The 18,212-nt window shown below is 39.1% G+C and overlaps 1 long non-coding RNA gene across 1 annotated transcript in view; it reads left to right on the top strand.

Moving 5' to 3' along the window:
• LOC139186194 (uncharacterized) overlaps positions 1–17,517 on the top strand; it is a 54,373-nt gene extending 36,856 nt beyond the window's left edge. Inside the window, exons 2-3 of the long non-coding RNA XR_011569729.1 lie at positions 12,944–13,177; positions 14,653–17,517. This is a non-coding gene — a long non-coding RNA (uncharacterized lncRNA). The remainder of the gene's footprint in view (positions 1–12,943; positions 13,178–14,652) is intronic.
• The last annotated feature ends 695 nt before the right edge of the window (positions 17,518–18,212 follow it).

Raw genomic sequence — 18,212 nt, 5'->3', positions numbered from 1 at the left:
TTACCTTTATCTGCTTCACCTGGGAACAGTTCAGTGGCGGTCCTTACATTTTCATCACCCTCTACTTTGCTGTCAATCCATCATCAATGCATTATTCTTTTCTGTCTCTTTGTGAAGCCACATAAAGTTCATTTAACAATAAAAAAAATCATATAATAATAACACAAGTATTCATGTGCTACATGTTAAGTCGCTTCATTCACGTCCGACTCTTTGTGACCCCATGGAGTATAGCCCGCCAGGCTCCTCTGTCCTTGGGATTTTCCAGGCAAGAATACTGGAGTGGGTTGCCATTCTCTTCTCCAGGGGATCTTCCTGACCCAGGCATCAAATCTGGATCTCCTGTATAGCAGGCAGGTTCTTTACTGTGTGAGCCACCAGGGAAGCCCACAAGTATTTACGCAGGATAATTATTCAGTGCACTTCTATGTTTCTAAGCAAGCTTTAAGTAGACCAATACATGACTTTTTCTTCTTCTAGACTTGCATAAGAGAAAGAAGCTCTTTCCATTTCTGCAGTCTGTGAATATACTGCCAACAAGTTACTGCTGGTAATGGAAGGGAGCCAGCATGAAGTTTATTGATGCGGGCTAAAGGGGAAGATTAAGGGATATATACTGAACACCCAGTCCTTAGTGTTTCCATCAAATTGTTTAAGTGAATTATTGAACATCTGGCTCAAGGAAAAGGCTTCATCGGGTCAGTATTGATGGTGTTTTCTTGGGCTCTCTTCCCTACCATAGCCTACTCTTCCTAATTCCCCAATTCCATCAACATTTACACTCATTTAGAATATCACAAGCAGGGCATTGTGCCAAAGTCACTCAGGGACGTTCAACATTGACATGGCTGGAAAGGTGGTCATGGTGTGTTTATGAATGTGTCCTCTGAAATGAGAATGGCAGGAATGCTATTGTGTAGATTTATCCAATACCTCTAGGTGCCCATGACAATCTGATTTTCAGAGAAACTTATTTCATGGCATTTTTTCTGTCCTCTGGTCAGAGAGATGAGGGTTTAAGAAGGTGAAGAAAATAGTGAAGAGACAGATCAGACCCTGAGTGCAGACTGACAAGCCAGTGGAGCAAAGAGGGGGGACCCTAGAGATGATAAACACGGGAAAGTCTGGGACTTGCTAACTGTTGTCTAATCAGAATGTCAAAGCCTCTGCCATGCCTCTAGTTCATTTGCTTTTTAAAAAAACTTTTGGGCTAAGCCTTCGGGCTTGATTTACCTTTTGAAATAAAACATTGGCAGGCTTAGAACATTACACCACACAGCACATGTGGATGGTGTGGGGAGAAAACAAACAGAATCAGAAAGGACTAAATTGTTTCTAACTCAAAAGGGAAAGCTGGTAGGGGAATGCAGACCACCAACACTGAATAATTTCATCTCACTATGAATATTAATAGCACATTCTCTGAGAAGGCAAGTCAGCAAGGTAATGACTGAAGGATGTGGATGGAGTGTGTTTTGTTTCTTCTTGGGAACAACATTCTTTGACTGCAGTAGCTGGTGAATTAAATACAGTTCTGACTGCATGGACATCTAGCCTAAACTGAAGAGATTTCCTCATTTATGTTATAGGTTTGGTGCAGAAAATCAAGTCGGGGGATGCAGGTAAAAAACATATCTTTGTCCTAGAACTCAAATGAACTTCATTGGATATTCACATCAAACAAACTAGATAATCTTCACACTGGATTTTGTCCTTTACCGACACACTGTAAATGAATAGAAATAGTTTCAGCTAGAACTGTCACACTTTTATCCAGAAGGGTTTTATTCAAAACATTCCCATGATAAAATTGGCCATGTGGTAGAAAGTAAGAAAAAAAAGGAGTATTTCAATGTTTGCGTGGGCAATCCCTCAAGTTTACATTCTGTCTACTGAACTGTAGATGTAATACAAAAAATACTTTAGAAGAGTGTTCTCTCCTACAGCTGCTTTAGGAGTAATTAGATATTATAAGAATATTTATTCCAATTATTCTATATTAACTAGATATTATAGAAGAAGAAAACTGGAGGGGTTGGGGGAAAAGAGACTGAGAGTGATAGCCAACAGACCAGACTTTAATTGCCTGCAAAATTGGACTTCAAATCCTGATCATTTGTTAAATCTTGGTCCTCCCTACCAGGTTCCAAGCTTGCAAGGCAAAGATTCAGTTTTTGTTGTTGTTAGAGATTCACTCTTATCTATTGCTGAATGTGCAGTTTTAAAACACTGCCTAAAAACACATTAGCTATGATAAATAAATGAATACTATTCTCAGATATTTTCAAGGAAGAAAATAATGTTTGGGGGATAAAGTTACTGACTGTCACCTTTCCTTGATTTTCTAGAGTTAGCAGCATCAGGAAAAGACACGTTTGAGTCCACATGGGACAAAGCTCCAGCTTCTTAGCTTGGGGCTGGGTTATAAACCTGGTGTTGGAATCTTTAAAGAGACAGAAATACTCTGCTTCTTCTGTAGCCAGGAACATGATAGTCGTGTACTTTCTCACTTCCTTTTAAGATATGATTTTCACCAATGAAACAAGAGCAGAAGTGCCATGCTACATTTCTGAAAGCCTGTGCACAATGGTTCTTGTTTCCTGCCATGGTCATTTTGGAAGTATGGATCAAGTTGGACCCTCCGTCAGCCAAGGTCACTGAGTGACCGGGGAGATGAGAGCCTACCAATCCCTGAAACCAAACACTTTTCAAATGTTACTGCCTGCTGTCAGTTCTAGGATTGAAAACACAATCGTTTCCTCCACTTATTTTTTCCACAATTAGAAATGAATGGGATATCACTTAAAACTGTACAGAAAAGCCAATGAGTGGAACGCTGATCATCTGAGATGAGGTTCACCTCCACAGTCTCTGAATAACAGCCCGAGTGCTTATTTAGCAGTTTAGATGGTTGGTTAGACTGTCGAAAAGAACGCTAACTTTCCATACTTAGATTCACTTTGTGTCCAGTTTTACAACTTGTCATATTTTTCTTAAAATTAATGTCACAAACCTTAAACTGCAGTGTACTGGTGAAGTTTCTTGGGAGTATTCTATAGCTAATAAAGATAAAGATACTTTATGTTTAAACATTATGAGAACAAAAATACTTGCAGTATAACAACACGGGGCTTCCCAGGCAGCTCAGTGGTAAAGAATCCACCTGCCAATTCAGGAGGCATAATGAGACATAGGTTTGATCCCTGGATCAAGAAGATTGCCCTGGAGAAGGAAATGGCAACCCATTCCAGTATTCTTGCCTAGAAAATCCCATGGACAGTGGAGCCTGGCAGGCTACAGTCCATGGGGTCCCAAAAGAGTCAGACATGACTTAGAGACTAAAAAACAACAAGTATGACAACATAAGATAGTCTTGTAGAATGAGACAAGCTGCTGCTGCTGCTGCCAAGTCACTTCAGTCATGTCCGACTCTGTGCAACCCCATACATGGAAGCCCACCAGGTTCCACCGTCCCTGGGATTCTCCAGGCAAGAACACTGGAGTGGGTTGCCATTTTCTTCTCCAATGCATGAAAGTGAAAAGTGAAAGTGAAGTCGCTCAGTCGTGTCTGACTCTTCGAGACCCCATGGACTGCAGCCTACCAGACTCCTCCATCCATGGGATTTTCCAGGCAAGAATACTGGAGTGGGATGCCATTGCCTTCTCCGCATGAGACAAGCTATGAGATTTAATAATATTATTCTTTATCCTTAGGATATATGGCAATGCTGAGAGATGTGAGTATAAATAGAATTGCAGATTAAAAATCTATTAAAAATATCTATAGTAATGAATGGTAATTTAAGGACTTGTTCTTCAATAGGAATAAGCCAAGTCTAAATACCTGATATAATTGTGTGGTTCAAATAGCTTCGGGAAAGTGATTAGGCTTAGATTTTTTACTTCACTTCCGGCTATCTTGGAAGAAATGTATCCAGATACCACTTTTCTACCTTTCCTCTTTTTCCTAAACTAAATTCCCAGTAACTGTAATATTCATATGAAAAGGGAAAGTGTTAGTTGCTCAATCATGTCTGACTCTTTGCGACCCAGTCTCCTCTGTACATGGAATTCTCCAGGCAAGAATACTGGAGTGGGTAACCATGCTCTTCTCCAGGGGATCTTCCCGACCCAGGGATCAAACCCAGGTCTCCTGCATTGCAGGCAGATTCTTTACCTTCTGAGCCACCAGGAAAGCCCAATATTCATGTACTTAGTAACTATAATCATAATAACAACAATACACATATATCTTCTAACATACAACAACAATCATATCTCATTTGTAGTTTGAACTTCATATAACTAAATTTCAGCTCACTGATGTCCCATGTCAACCTAATGAGATGGGAGCTACTATTATTTTTACTTTTAATGATAAAAAACTGGGTGAAAGAAAGGCTGTGCATAATGTTCTTGGAGCCTTGTATATTTGTCTGTCTTTTTGACCTTCCTTCACACCTGACACGTGAGCTCCAGATCACCTACCCCACACAGTGTGCTAAAGAAACTCACGACCTACAATTTGGACTAAGACACCTGTACTGTAACTCATGCTCTGCCAGGAACCAGCTGCCCTTATTCTAAAATGGGAAAAATCAGTACTATCAGGTCCTTGTGAGAACTGAATGAGATAATACATGTTAACCACTTAGATTGGTGCCTGCCACATAGCAAAGTCTCAATAAATATCAGTTCAACTATCATTATTCAACTATTCTTGCTTCTCAGCCACCAAAAATATTTAGGCTATGAAAAAACATTGCCAGTTGACCCGTTAGAAATGACTGCTATGTAATTACAGCCTACTTTGAGCTCATCTTCTGAGTACTCTTTAAGCTATTTGCCAACACAGTCTGTCAAATGTTATTCATTCTGAAGCCTGTGCTAGACCCACTCAGAGTTTGCCACAAAAGTGCAAAGTCATACAGCATGAATTTCTTCATCCACAACATAGAAATTAATTGAGTTTACAAGAAGGCAGTGCAGTGGACATGGTAAAACTCAGCTTTTGGAGTCAGATTCCCCAGTTTTAACTCTAGCTCTGCTGCTCCTTGTACCTCGCTTTCCTCATCTTTAAAGTGAAGATGCTCATAATTTCTACTTAAAAGATTTATTTTGAGGCTTGAGTACATTAATATATGGAAAGTTCTTTCAACAGTTCCTGAAATATAGTAAGCATTATATGTTTTTTAATTGAAGTATAGTTGATTTACAATATTGTATTAGCTTCAGTTGTGTAACAAGCTTTGCTAGCATGAATTAATCAAAGCTGTTAGATATCAACGATGAACTTATTAGCTACAGCTCAGGATTCAAAGAAAAAAGGTATAATCTGTATATAATATCTTCTCTCAAAGAATTTAGAGTGTTCAGGGAGTTAGAGATGATAACGCAGCTAGAAGGCCAGGTGGTAAGTAAAATAGAAGAAGATATATGCATATATGTGGAATTTGAAAAAAAAAAAAAAACTGGTATAGACAAGCCTATTTTCAAAGCAGAAATAGAGACACAGATGTAGAGAACAAACTATGGATACCAAATGGGGTAAAATGGGGTAGAATGAATTGGGAGACTGGGATTGACATGCACATATTATTGATACTATGTATGTGTGTGTGTGTGTGTGCATGCTCAGTTGCTCAATCATGTCTGACTCTTTGTGACCCTGTAGACTGTAGCTCACCAGGCTCCTCTGTCCAAGGAATTTTCCAGACAAGAATACAGGAGTGACTCGCCATTTCCTTCTCCAGGGGATCCTCCCAACCTAGGGATCAAACCCACATCTCTTGCACCTCCTACACTGGCAGGCAGATTCTTTAACACTTGTACGACTTGGAAAGCCCAGTACTATGTATAAAATAGATAACTAATGAGAACCCACTGTACAGCACAGGGAACTCGACTCAATGCTCTGTGGTGACCCAAATGGGAAGGAAGTCCAAAAAGAGGGGATATATGTATACGTATAGTTGATACACTTAGCTGTTCAGTAGAAATTAACACAGCATTGTAAAGCAACTCCTGCAATGATAGGTGGGTTCTTTACCTCTAGGACCACCTGGGAAGCCAAAGCAACTTTACTCCAAAAACTTTTTTTGTAATTTAAAAAACATCTTTAAAAAAATGTCCAAAATATTGCAAATGTCCAGTGTACCACAATGCTAGAGTAGTTAGTATGGAAATAAATATTATTTACATTTTATGGGAGAAAGGAATCCAAACTTAGAAAGATGAAACAGTCATGCAGCTACTGAGCGTTAGAGGAGACTCTTGAACCTAAACTTCTAACTTGGGACCCTAGTGTTTCCACTACATCATTCTGTTTTTATTTTCCCACCATTATTTCTTTTCTCACTTGCACATTTTTCTGACAAGCCAGGAAAGAAAAATAGAAGAGAATCTTCTTATCTAGCCACAGAGAAACCAAGCTATTTATATTTGCAGCCATACTTTGCAGTAACAATTCATACTCCTATGTAAAGTTCAGCTCCTCAGTTTAGGGAATTGACCCCATTTTCTCTCAAATACTCAAGTATTTCACTCCTAAAATTCTTCCCTTTCTCCCCTGCATTATTGTTTTCTCATTATTAAAATGTTCCTGCCATCATCCTGGGCTTCCCTGATGGCTCAGTGAGTAAAGAATCCTCTTGCAATGCAGGAAATACGGGAGATGCAGGTTAGATCTCTGGATTGGGAAGATCTCTTGGATGAGAAAATGGCACCCACTCCAGTATTTTTGCATGGGAAATTCCATGGACAGAGGAGCCTGGTGGGCTATAGTCCTTGGGATTGCAAAGAGTCAGACATGATTTAGTATGTATGCACACAGTCATACTAATGTGCTGTAAATCCTATCTCCTCCAGCTTCTGTTCTATTTTCCTGCCTCATTTTATAGCCAAATTTCTGGGAGTAATTTACACTCACTGCCCCTACTTCCCCACCTCTCCTTCTCTCTTAAGCCCATTACAATTATACCACTTTCCCATGGCTTCAGTGAAAGTGCTTTTTAAGGTCATTTATGAGCTCCAGATGGTCAAATCCAACAGTTATTTCCAAGTTTTTAATCTCATGCAGCAGAGTTGGAGAAATAGATAAATAAGTGAAAAGTCAAAAGCCCTGGAGGTTCCCAGAAAAATCTGTTGATCATAGAAGCCTCAGTTATGAAACTTTATGACCAAGAAGCACACTTGGAGTCTTACTGCATCTCCAAAGGCGAATTTACAGAAGTACCCCTGAGATTTGAGACTGGGGTTAAGTCACAACTATGAGTGTGGCATAGTTCTGGAAGGTCAGGATTTGTAAACTGAGTGAGTTTCAAGGGTGTAGGGAAGATGGTGGCCTTATCTTTGGAACAGAAGAGACAGCCAGAATTTGTGTCTGGTCTTGTCTTGGAAAACATGAATCTTGAAGAGCTGCTGTTCACAGTTCTGAACTTTGATAGTTTTGTTGCAGGTTATACTTTGGCACAGGTCATCTATTTTGAGAATCATGCTTCCCTGATGGCTCAGTGGTAAAGAATCTGCCTGCCAAAGCAGGAGATGCAGGTTTGATCCCTGGGTTGGAAAGATACCCTGGAGGAAGAAATGACAACCCACTCCAGTATTCTTGCCTGGGAAATTCCATGGACAGAGGAACCTGGCAGGCTACAGTCCATGGGGTTGCAAAGAGTCGGATATGACTTAGCAACTAAACCGCCAGCAACAGCCATACTTCTGTACAATTTATCTGTTTTGAGAACCATATTATAGTTTGTTTTGCAAGAAAAAGTTTTTATTCCATCTCAAAGGATTCTTACTTCTTTCAAATGGAAGGAAACTGGAAAATTTGGTCTGGATACTCAGTTACTTAGACAGCCCCTTGAGAAGATTTTGGTTCTCATCCTGACACTTGAACTCATTTATAAGCATGCCAATCTATATATTTCTGCTTCTAAGAATCAATGTTTTTAGATATATTTTCAAGCATATGTCATTTATTTGTACAGTGCCTCTTCAATGACATAAATAGCATCCCATCTGAAGTAGAAACATTGCCATGGCCTGAATTAATAGTTGAGGCTCTAATGGTTAGAGGTTTTCTCTCACCTCAGTCTCCTGGAACATTCCTAAAAACCTAGAAGTAACAAAAAATGACTGAGAATGGAAGCAAACTTAGTGTTCTGTGGTTTGTATGATTTTACTCCATAGTAAAGACTTAGGCCAAGAGATGATAGAGTCATTTCAATTATCTTATTTTCTATTTCATAGAAGTATAGAAACTAAAGATTAGAAATGATGGATGCTCCCATTATATTCCTCCATGGGGTCACTAAGAGTCGGACACGACTGAGCGACTTCACTTTCACTTTTCACTTTCCTGCATTGGAGAAGGAAATGGCAACCCACTCCAGTGTTCTTGCATGGAGAATCCCAGGGACGGGGGAGCCTGGTGGGCTGCCATCTACGGGGTCCCACAGAGTTAGACACGACTGAAGCAACTTAGCAGCAGCAGCAGCAGACAGTAAAAAATCTGTCTGCAATGCAGGAGACTGGGGTTCGATTTCTAGGTCAGCGATATCCTGAGGAGAAGGGAATGCCTACCTACTCCAGTATGCTGCCTGGAAAATCCCATGTGCAGAGGAGCCTGGCAGGCTACAGGCCATGGGGTCATAAAGAGTTGGACACAACTGAGTGGCTAAAACACGCCAGCAGTGAGTTGGCATCACTGATTATCTACCAGCAGAGAAAGACAGAAAAAAGAAAAACAATCTAAAAGACTAATAAAACTAATTAATACTAATAAAATACATTTGATTTTCCCATATGCATATTTTATGAGTCTTTATTAGACCAAGTGTGTGTGTGTGCTTAGTCACTCAGTTGTGTCCAACTCTTTGCAACCCCACAGACTTCCCTGGTAGTACAGATGGTAAAGAATCTGCCTGCAGTGCAGGAGACCAGGGTTCGATTCCTGGGTTGGGAAGATCCCCTGGAGAAGGGAATGGCAATTTACTCCAGTATTCTTGCCTGGAGACTTCCATGGACAGAGGATCCTGGCGAGCTACTGTCTATGAGATTGCTAAGAGTCAGACATGACTGAGTGACTAACACACATAAGACCACATATACTTAAATATTTTCTGAATGATTCAGCTGGTATAACTATCAACTATTTTAATTATGATATTTTAATGCCCCTAAACCCTCAGAATCTGGCCTAAATTGTTTTATCCCAAATAAGTAATTTTCAAAGTTTTCACTGTATTGTGAGATAGTATAATAACAAACAAAAGTCATAGAAATATAGAATGCATTGTAGCAAAATTTTAATAACAGTGAATATAATTTTACAACAGACAGTATAAGGTCTTAAAGAATTATACATTGATTATCTGGAGAATTTTCTTTGGCTTAAGACTTTATCTAGCAGTAATGTTGGAGAGCTCACTGCCTGCTCTATTAGCATTTGAATGCATAATGCAGAAAAAAACTCCAAGAATGTTGAACTGGGTTATCAGCATGTATTGTGATCTATCTTGGACAAGAGCCAAGAGGGCTGTTATCATCTTCCAGTCGTTAGAATATCATTATGGAATTTCTACAAATAGATAGCTATTATTTTGATGCAATTCTAATTGTAGCAGTTGCCATAACAAGCTATGTAGGCTAAGAATACTGGCAACAAAAGTGTTGATCAGATGATTACTGTAACCACTGTATTTGAGATTTTTTAAAGTTGTTTTGCAGCTTAACCAACATTTGTCTGGCATGTTCTTTCTCTGCCAGTGGCAAGTTGTATTCACTGAAGAACAGTAAACACGAGAGGAGAAACTACATGTCTTGGTGCTTTAACTTTTGCAATAGCTGTGCTTTGTTTAAAGCATATAGATAAATGCAGGTGCTTCTTGATATCCTACCCCTCTGTACCCGATAGGAAATATCGTTACTTTGTTTTTTTGCTTATTATTTTTCTGACCACACCGTTGTGGCGTGTGGGATCTAGTTCCCTGGTGGGGGATAGAACCTGTGACCACCGCATTGGAAGCATGGAGTCTTAACCACTGGACCGCCAGGCAAGTCCGAAAATACTGCTATACCTTAAGTTAAAGAAGATATTCTACTTTCCTTTCCAACAGTTCATAAACATGCCCTTAAAGCAGCTGCCTGATCATCTTTACTCATGTTATTTCCAAACTTATTTATTATTAATACAGATTTTACAAACACAATATCGAACTTATACTTTTCTGGGGTAACTTTTTCTTCTTCTCTACAATCCAGATTTTAATTGTCTATTACTTTGATGCTTCCCATGGTTGTAATTTATCAGGCAGTCATTACCTGTAATTATAGAAAATATGTTTTTATCATCTAACATGGTGGAATATTTCCAAGAATTGACCTGATCCTCTTTAATAATAGTCCTTCTGAAGTACCAACTTGGACACAATGGCACTGAGTCAAAATGTTAAAAATCCTTGTGTGTTGTAAACTTGATTGGAATAGAAATTAACTTGCAGTCCAAAAGTAAATTAGGCACTTTAAGAGAAATGTTAATGAAATGAAAGAAATAGTTTAGTCTTATACTGTATGTTAAAGCAAGGATTTATTTAAGAAACTCTGACAACAGGAAAATTTATTACATCTGTGAAAATATATTATACTTTGTTTATGTGCAATTATAAAATGAGTTATTCTGAAGTCAGTTGTTTTTTTTTCTTTTTTCCTGAACAAAGTTAACAGTCATTTTCTGTAGAATCAGTTAAACAAAGCTGTAGTATACCCGACTCAGCATTTACGATGACACGATAAATGACCCACCTTCAGGTCTGGTCATTAGATTAAAAGAATGTCTTATATTAAGGCAAAATCTCACTGGGAAGCCTGACTAGAGCCTGGACCTCAATTTTATCTAAGTATTTCAATGTACATCACAAATATTAAATGCATTTTCTTCGAATTCGCATAAGCAATGGATTAAGAAAGCTCTGTATAAGCCAAAAAGTAAACCCTGGGAAGGATGCCAAAAACCTAGAAGAAATCGAGGGGTAAAAATGGAAATCAAGGAACAGACCTAAAAGGATGTAGTGTACCGTGTCTTGACTTGTTTCATCTTCACAGAAACTTGTGTCAGCTTCATCTGGAGACACAGTCCAGGCCCAAGGCCTTGTGCTTGACACTTGGCTTCAGAGTCAGTAAATAAAACTGTCTTCCAACTTCCCTCAGTTTGCCGGACTTTAAATAGCTCAACTATCCCACTATAAAAAGTCACAAAAACAATCGTAAGGACAAAGAACACCTCAGACAAAGGCATCTTGAACGCCTCCCCTGCTCTCCATCCCCAAGGCTATCTGAGCATCAGTCAGGGTCTTTATTTAATCCAACGTCTAAACAGCTATCTGTGCTGCAAACGAACTCTTGCAATGTTGACGCCAACGTACCGTAAGGTCATAAAGTGGTTTTGGATGTATCCCAAAATAGTAACTTTTGTAAAGCACACTTCATGCACCTCCTTAAAATACAATTTCATACAGAACCCCATTATATAAAGCAGACAAAAGCAGATATTCCTTAGTAGAATCTCGGGTGTTAGCCTTTGAACACCTTGAAGGAACTCTTGGACTTCCTAAACAGAGTAAAAATTGTCAGAACTACAATGGAGGTGATGTGGTATAATGATGAGGCAGATGGACCTGGGAGCTAGGCGCTTGGGTTGGGAGTCTGAGCTCTCTCTGCCTTGTTCTAACTGTGTGAGACCACTTCACTTCTCCTATGCCTTGGTTTCCTCATCTGTAATTTGGAGTTATGAGAATTAAGTGAGTTAACCTGTGTAATTTGAATTGTGGTCCTGGAGAAGATTCTTGAGAGTCCCTTGGACTGAGGGGAGATCAAACCAGTCAATCCTAAAGGAAATGAACTCTGAATATTCATTGGAAGGACTGATGCTGAAGCTGAAGCTCCAATACTTTGGCCACCTGATGCGAAGAGCTGACAATGGAAAAGACCCTGATGCTGGGAAAGATTGAGGAGAAGGGGTTGATAGAGGATAAGATGGTTTTAATGGCATCGTTGACTCAGTGAACGTGAGTTTGAACAAACACTGGGACATAGTGAAGATCAGATCACGGGTTGCAAAGAGTCAGACACGACTTAGTGACTGAACAACATGTGTAAAGTTATTTGGAGTAGTCATATACCAATGTTTGTAAAAAAAAAAAATTCTTCCTTAATTTATTCATTTTAATGTTCTTTGAAACGAAGAGTAAGGACATGTGCTAATATAGGACACAGTTTTATTGCTAGGATATTATATTGGGTTGGCCAAGAAGTTCGTTAGGATTTTTCCAAAAGATGTTACAGAAAAACCTGAACAAATTTTTGGCTAACCCAGTACTTCCTAATAGGACTGTTATTTTGAAATCTGCTATCCATTGGTCGGTCTTATCCTAGAGAAATCAGACACCACTGTGATTCCAGACCTGGATGTGCATGTTTTATGTGTGAATGAATTCCTGTGTGATCTTTTCCCATGTGGGATATGCAATGATTACATTCATTTTTGAAGATTAATGAGAATTAAAAAAAAAACTATAAAATAGTTATTTCTAATTTAGAATCACTTTCTCAATCTGCTCTTCTCTGTCTTTCTCTACCTATTAACTTCATTAACACTAATATAGACTAATATAGTGTTAATACTATCTCTCAAAAATATTCTAGGACATTTTTAATGGCCTCTCGTAATCATTGTGCAATTTTCACTCAGTCTGAAGTAGAGATAAGCCAACCAACAATCCTTTCCCAACCAAGCTGTGTTTTCTACTTGTGTTTCTGGAGTTTGAATAAAACCATCATAAATCAGATAGAATCAAAATTTAAGAAGTAATCATAGTACTGGTTTGCATTAGGTTATTTTTGTATTTTGTTCTGTTTTGTGATAACTCATAAACTGTTTATTTAGACCTTCCCAGGTGATGCAGTGGTAAAGGAATCCAGATGCCAGTGGAGGAGACTCAAGAGATGTGGATTCAATCCCTGGGTCAGGAAGATCTCCTGGAGGAGGAAATGGCAACCCTTCCGGTAGACTTGCCTGGAAAATTCCATGGACAGAGGGAACCTGGTGGGCTACAGCCCATGGGATCGCAAAGAGTTGAACAGGATTGAGCACAATTGATTGAAATGTTGAAACAGGCAGGTGTGACATGGGAGATGAAGGATGATGATACCCATCACAACGAAATGTCTGCTTGTCATTATTAATTGTCTGCTGCACTCTGGACATTTCTCTTATTCCTAGCTGACAACATTGGCTGTTGTCTGTCATTCTCTGGCTTCCAATGTAGAGTTTTGATTTTGACAAATATACAGCTGATGGTAGGGTGTAAAGTTTCTGACATGGGAGAGAAGAATAGGGCATTTAATAGCATTTATTTCTGGGGGAAATTATAAGAATTTGCATTGAATTGGAGAAAATGACTGCAAAACAGGGAAAGCACACTGTGCCACAGAGAGCAAAAAGCTCATTTTGTCCTGTATGTTCATTACCCACTGAGTTCAGACAGAACATGGCTTTTTGCTCCAGAGCCACCTCCATGATTAGGGCTCTAAAGGACGGTGGCATGGTGAAATAAAGAGCTGATTGGGAAAATTGCTAGTTGGTAGAATGCACGTTTGGAGTTTTACTGCAGATAGTGGGCTTACATAATGCTGTCATTACCTGTGACTACATCTGATGGGTCTTGTTATAAAAGGTCATTTAATTGCTGCATCTTCTCAAGGCGGGGGGGGGAAAACTGGCTGAAAGAATAAGTTGGGTACATTGCTAAAATAATGCCAATAGCTACTCAAAACTGCAGGCTTTCAGGGCCTTTAAATATGACATTCTTGGCTCAAAGCAAACATTTCTCCTTTCATTCTACATTTTGCATGTGGGAAACAGGCAAACAAACAGAAAACAAACAAAATACCACAAGGAGAAACTAGTTTTTTAAATTCGTATGTATGAGATAATGGTTATTTTTATGATTCCAAAAATGATCTATTCATTGTAGAGTACATGGAAAAAAGGAAAGTATTAATAAGGAAATGAAAATAACCATTAATCTACTGCTAATATTTTAAGCAGATTATTTTTTCTGTGTGTGTGTGTGTGTGTGCTGGGGGCATATGAGAGTTAATATTTCTATACTCTTTCATTTTAATTAAACTGTACCACATAACTTCCCTATATCATACACATATATGCTATGTATATTATATTAAATATACTACATTTATGGACACCCTATGACTTATTTATTTAAACTTTTTGCAACTATGGCATTTACATAGAAAAACTTTTAAAGTATTATGATGAATATCTACACACAAATATCTTGTACATAAGTTATTTCTCTAAGAAAAATTCCCGGAAGTGTCCATGTACTATCAAACTGAATAAGCATTTGTCGGTTTCTCAAAAACTTGACATCTTTTTCCATGCAGTTGATAATTTATACCAACAATGTGTGCCACAAATTTCACCATGTCAGCCAACTGTTATTGTTAAATACATATGTATTCATATTTATGCAAAATATATATTTGCCAACTTGAATGAACAAGACCCCAGTATGATCTCTTTTTAACCGGCATTTGATTCATAGCCTTATCTTTCTCTCTCGAGTTTAGGTAACTTGAAGAACGGAACCATCGCTAACAGCCTTGCCCAGAGTTCCCTGGAGTCTTTCCTGGTACACAGGAGATGTTCAGTAACCACTACTGACCGTGACATTAGGCTGCTAGACCAGCGGCAGACTGGACACACAGTGGTGACTCTGCCTGACTTTGAAGATGACAGAGCTAAGCTGCAGATGCTTCCGTTCACACAAGAACCACATTCTGAGAACTCATAAAGCGGTTGTATGCTTCCTAATCAAGTCGTATTTCAAGTATATCAAAGTAATGGCCAAAGTAAATGAACTTAGAATTGAATCTTTGCAAAATGTATCAGGGAAGTTCAAGACATAAACAGTGTCATAAATAAGTCATCTAATGCTGGGTTACAAAAACATTTTGACCAACTCTTTGAGGATGGCATTTTTCTTAGTTTCATTCTAAAATGAGAAAACTAAGGCTTATGATAAGGAACTGAAAGATGATAAGGAGACTTATCATCGACAAGTAAGAACTTGCCCATGTCACACAGCTACTGGCTACTGGCTAATGCGTTCTGCTGTCATAAATATGAGCATATATACATATGTATGTATATACCCATACACATATAGTCATATATGTATCTATGCACATGCATGTCATGTGTATATACACAGTACATGTACGTACACACATGTTAATTAATATGTGCACAAACACATGTATACATTTGCGTTAAGTGTTTAATAAGTTTAAATGTGTACATGTGTGTTAGTGTTTCATGTTTCTGTTTGTATAGATCTCATAAAGACGAGTATTTCAGAGCTTCAGAAATGCCCTGGCGTTCACTAAGGGCTGACTGTGACAAATAAGATTCTGTTTCTTGAGTCTGTTCAGTTTTAAGCATTCCATGACCCAGCTTCAAGATGAACTTTCTCGCCCTTCATTAATTGCAGTATAAATACGTGCAGATCAGAGAAAGCGTGTCCCGGTATCTCCTTGCACGGTGGAAGAGTATGCCAGGCGGCTATCTACATGGAGCGTCTGCTCAGTTCAGCCCCTGTCAGCAGATCCAGACAATTCTATTTGCATAATGAACTCTCTGGGCTGTCTTTAAAGCATCTGCCAGCAAAGATTAGAGAATAATCACTTGAGGATTATTGCTGCGTCTCATTCAATGAGCTCTCAGATGCTGTCCGCTCTGTGCTAAATCACTGACCCCTAATTTGAGGTCTAAATGAGTGTTCGTGGTTTCCTAAGAGATTTTAAAATGCAGTGAACTTTGATTATCTCATTGACACCTGGAGAATGGATGGTAGGAAGTCAAGGCTAAATGGGTTAAAATAGAAGAGAGAGGGGGTATTTCCACATTAACTTATGGGCAAAACAGGCAAGAAATTGAAATGGAATCTTCAATAAACATTTATTGAATACCCAATAGAGACAAAATTGGTCATATCATTTTCAGTTCAGTTCAGTTCAGTCGCTCAGTCGTGTCCGACTCTTTGCGACCCCATGAATCGCAGCACTCCAGGCCTCCCTGTCCATCACCAACTCCCGGAGTTCATTCAGACTCATGTCCATCGAGTCAGTGATGCCATCCAGCCATCTCATCCTCTGTCGTCCCCTTCTCCTCCTGCCCCCAATCCCTCCCAGCATCAGAGTCTTTTCCAATGAGTCAACTCTTCGCATGATGTGGCCAAAGTACTGGAGTTTCAGCTTCAGCATCATTCCTTCCAAAGAAATCCCAGGGCTGATCTCCTTCAGAATGGACTGGTTGGATCTCCTTGTAGTCCAAGGGCCTCTCAAGAGTCTTCTCCAACACCACAGTTCAAAAGCATCAATTCTTTGGTGCTCAGCTTTCTTCACAGTCCAACTCTCACATCCATACATGACCACTGGAAAAACCATGGCCTTGGACGGTCCTTTGTTGGCAAAGTAATATCTCTGCTTTTGAATATGCTATCTAGGTTGGTCATAACTTTCCTTCCAAGGAGTAAGCGTCTTTTAATTTCATGGCTGCAGTCACCATCTGTAGTGATTTTGGAGCCCAGAAAAATAAAGTCTGACACTGTTTCCACTGTTTTCCCATCTATTTCCCATATCATTTTAGAAAGAAAAAGTTTCCAGAGAGAGACTGAAAATTTCCCCTTTCACTGCTATTAGAACTCCTTTCACTATGTAAACTCATAATCTCAAAGGTCATTTGAGTAAGGTACTGAGTTAAGTAACTTCTGAGTAAGTACTTATTTGAGTACTAAGACATATTTAAGACATGATTAAGACATGACTCGATGGACATGAGTCTGTGCAAGCTTCGAGAGTTGGTGATAGACAGGGAAGCCTGGCATGCTGCAGTCTATGGGGTTGCAAAGAGTCGGACATGACTGAGCGACTGAACTAAACTGAATCGACATGTTTAAAGGTAAATAAAAGTCATTGCTTAAAAGCTATTTCAAATAATGATGAAAGTTGAGAGAAAACTTCCTTGACTGTTTTTTTAATACTCCTAATTGTAAACTCAGTAACTCTAAATCATGTATGTTGGTGCTGTTGTTCAGTCGCTAGATCGTGTCCAACTCTTTGTGACTTCATGGACTGTAGCACACCAGGCTCCTCTGTCCTCCACTATCTCCCAGAGTTTACTCAAATTCATGTCCATTGAGTTGATGATGCTATCTAACCATCTAATCCTCTGCCAGCCCCTTCCTCTTTTGCCTTCAATCTTCCCCAGCATCAGGGTCTTTTCCAATGAGTCAGCTCTTCACATCAGGTGCCCAAGGTATTGAAGATTCAGCTTCAGCATTAGTCCTTCCAATGAATATTCAGGGTTGATTTCCTTTAGGATTGATTGGTTTAATCTCCTTTCAGTCCAAAGGATTCTCAGGAGTCTTCTCTTGCCATGTAAATTCTTGATATATAATTTTTATCTATATTTATTTATTATCTAGTATGAAAAATACTTTTAAAAAATATCTCCTGCAGCCAGCCCTTCTCCCAATGTTTTTTTTTTTTAAATACACCTGGTTGTTTTGGTCTGTTATTGTCTATAAATTTAAAAATAACATTTTTTATTGGTTCAGGAACTTTAGATGGTATTCAATGTCTTCTGTATAAGTGAACAATGTCCATTGACTTCTGTCTCTTCCCTCCCTACACACCATCACTCCGCTTCTCTCAACTGTGCTTAGTCTCTCAGTCATGTCTGATGCTTTGCGACCCCGTGGACTGTAGCCCATCAGGCTCCTCTGTCCATAGAGATTCTTCAGGCAACAATACTGCTGTAGGTTGCCATGCCCTCCTCCAGCGGATCTTCCCAACCCAGGGATCAAACCCAGGTCTCCCACATTGCAAGTGGATCCTTTACCATCTGAGCCACCAGGGAAGCCCATGAGTACTGGAGTGGGTAGCCTATCCCTTCTGCAGGGGATCTTCCTGACCCAGGAATTGAACTGGGGTCTCCTGCATTGCAGGCAGATTCTTTATCAGCAGAGTTACCAGAAAAACCATCTCTCAATTGTACCCCTACTTTAATGTATTCAACATTTATAACACATATAATTTTTTACATTTAATATTTCCATGCTTTGTCT

Source organism: Bos indicus, chromosome 12, assembly GCF_029378745.1.
Source record: "Bos indicus isolate NIAB-ARS_2022 breed Sahiwal x Tharparkar chromosome 12, NIAB-ARS_B.indTharparkar_mat_pri_1.0, whole genome shotgun sequence".
Lineage (NCBI taxonomy): Eukaryota > Metazoa > Chordata > Mammalia > Artiodactyla > Bovidae > Bos > Bos indicus.
The sequence above is the reverse complement of the archived record's forward strand: the minus strand, read 5'-3'. Positions and strand labels throughout refer to the sequence as shown.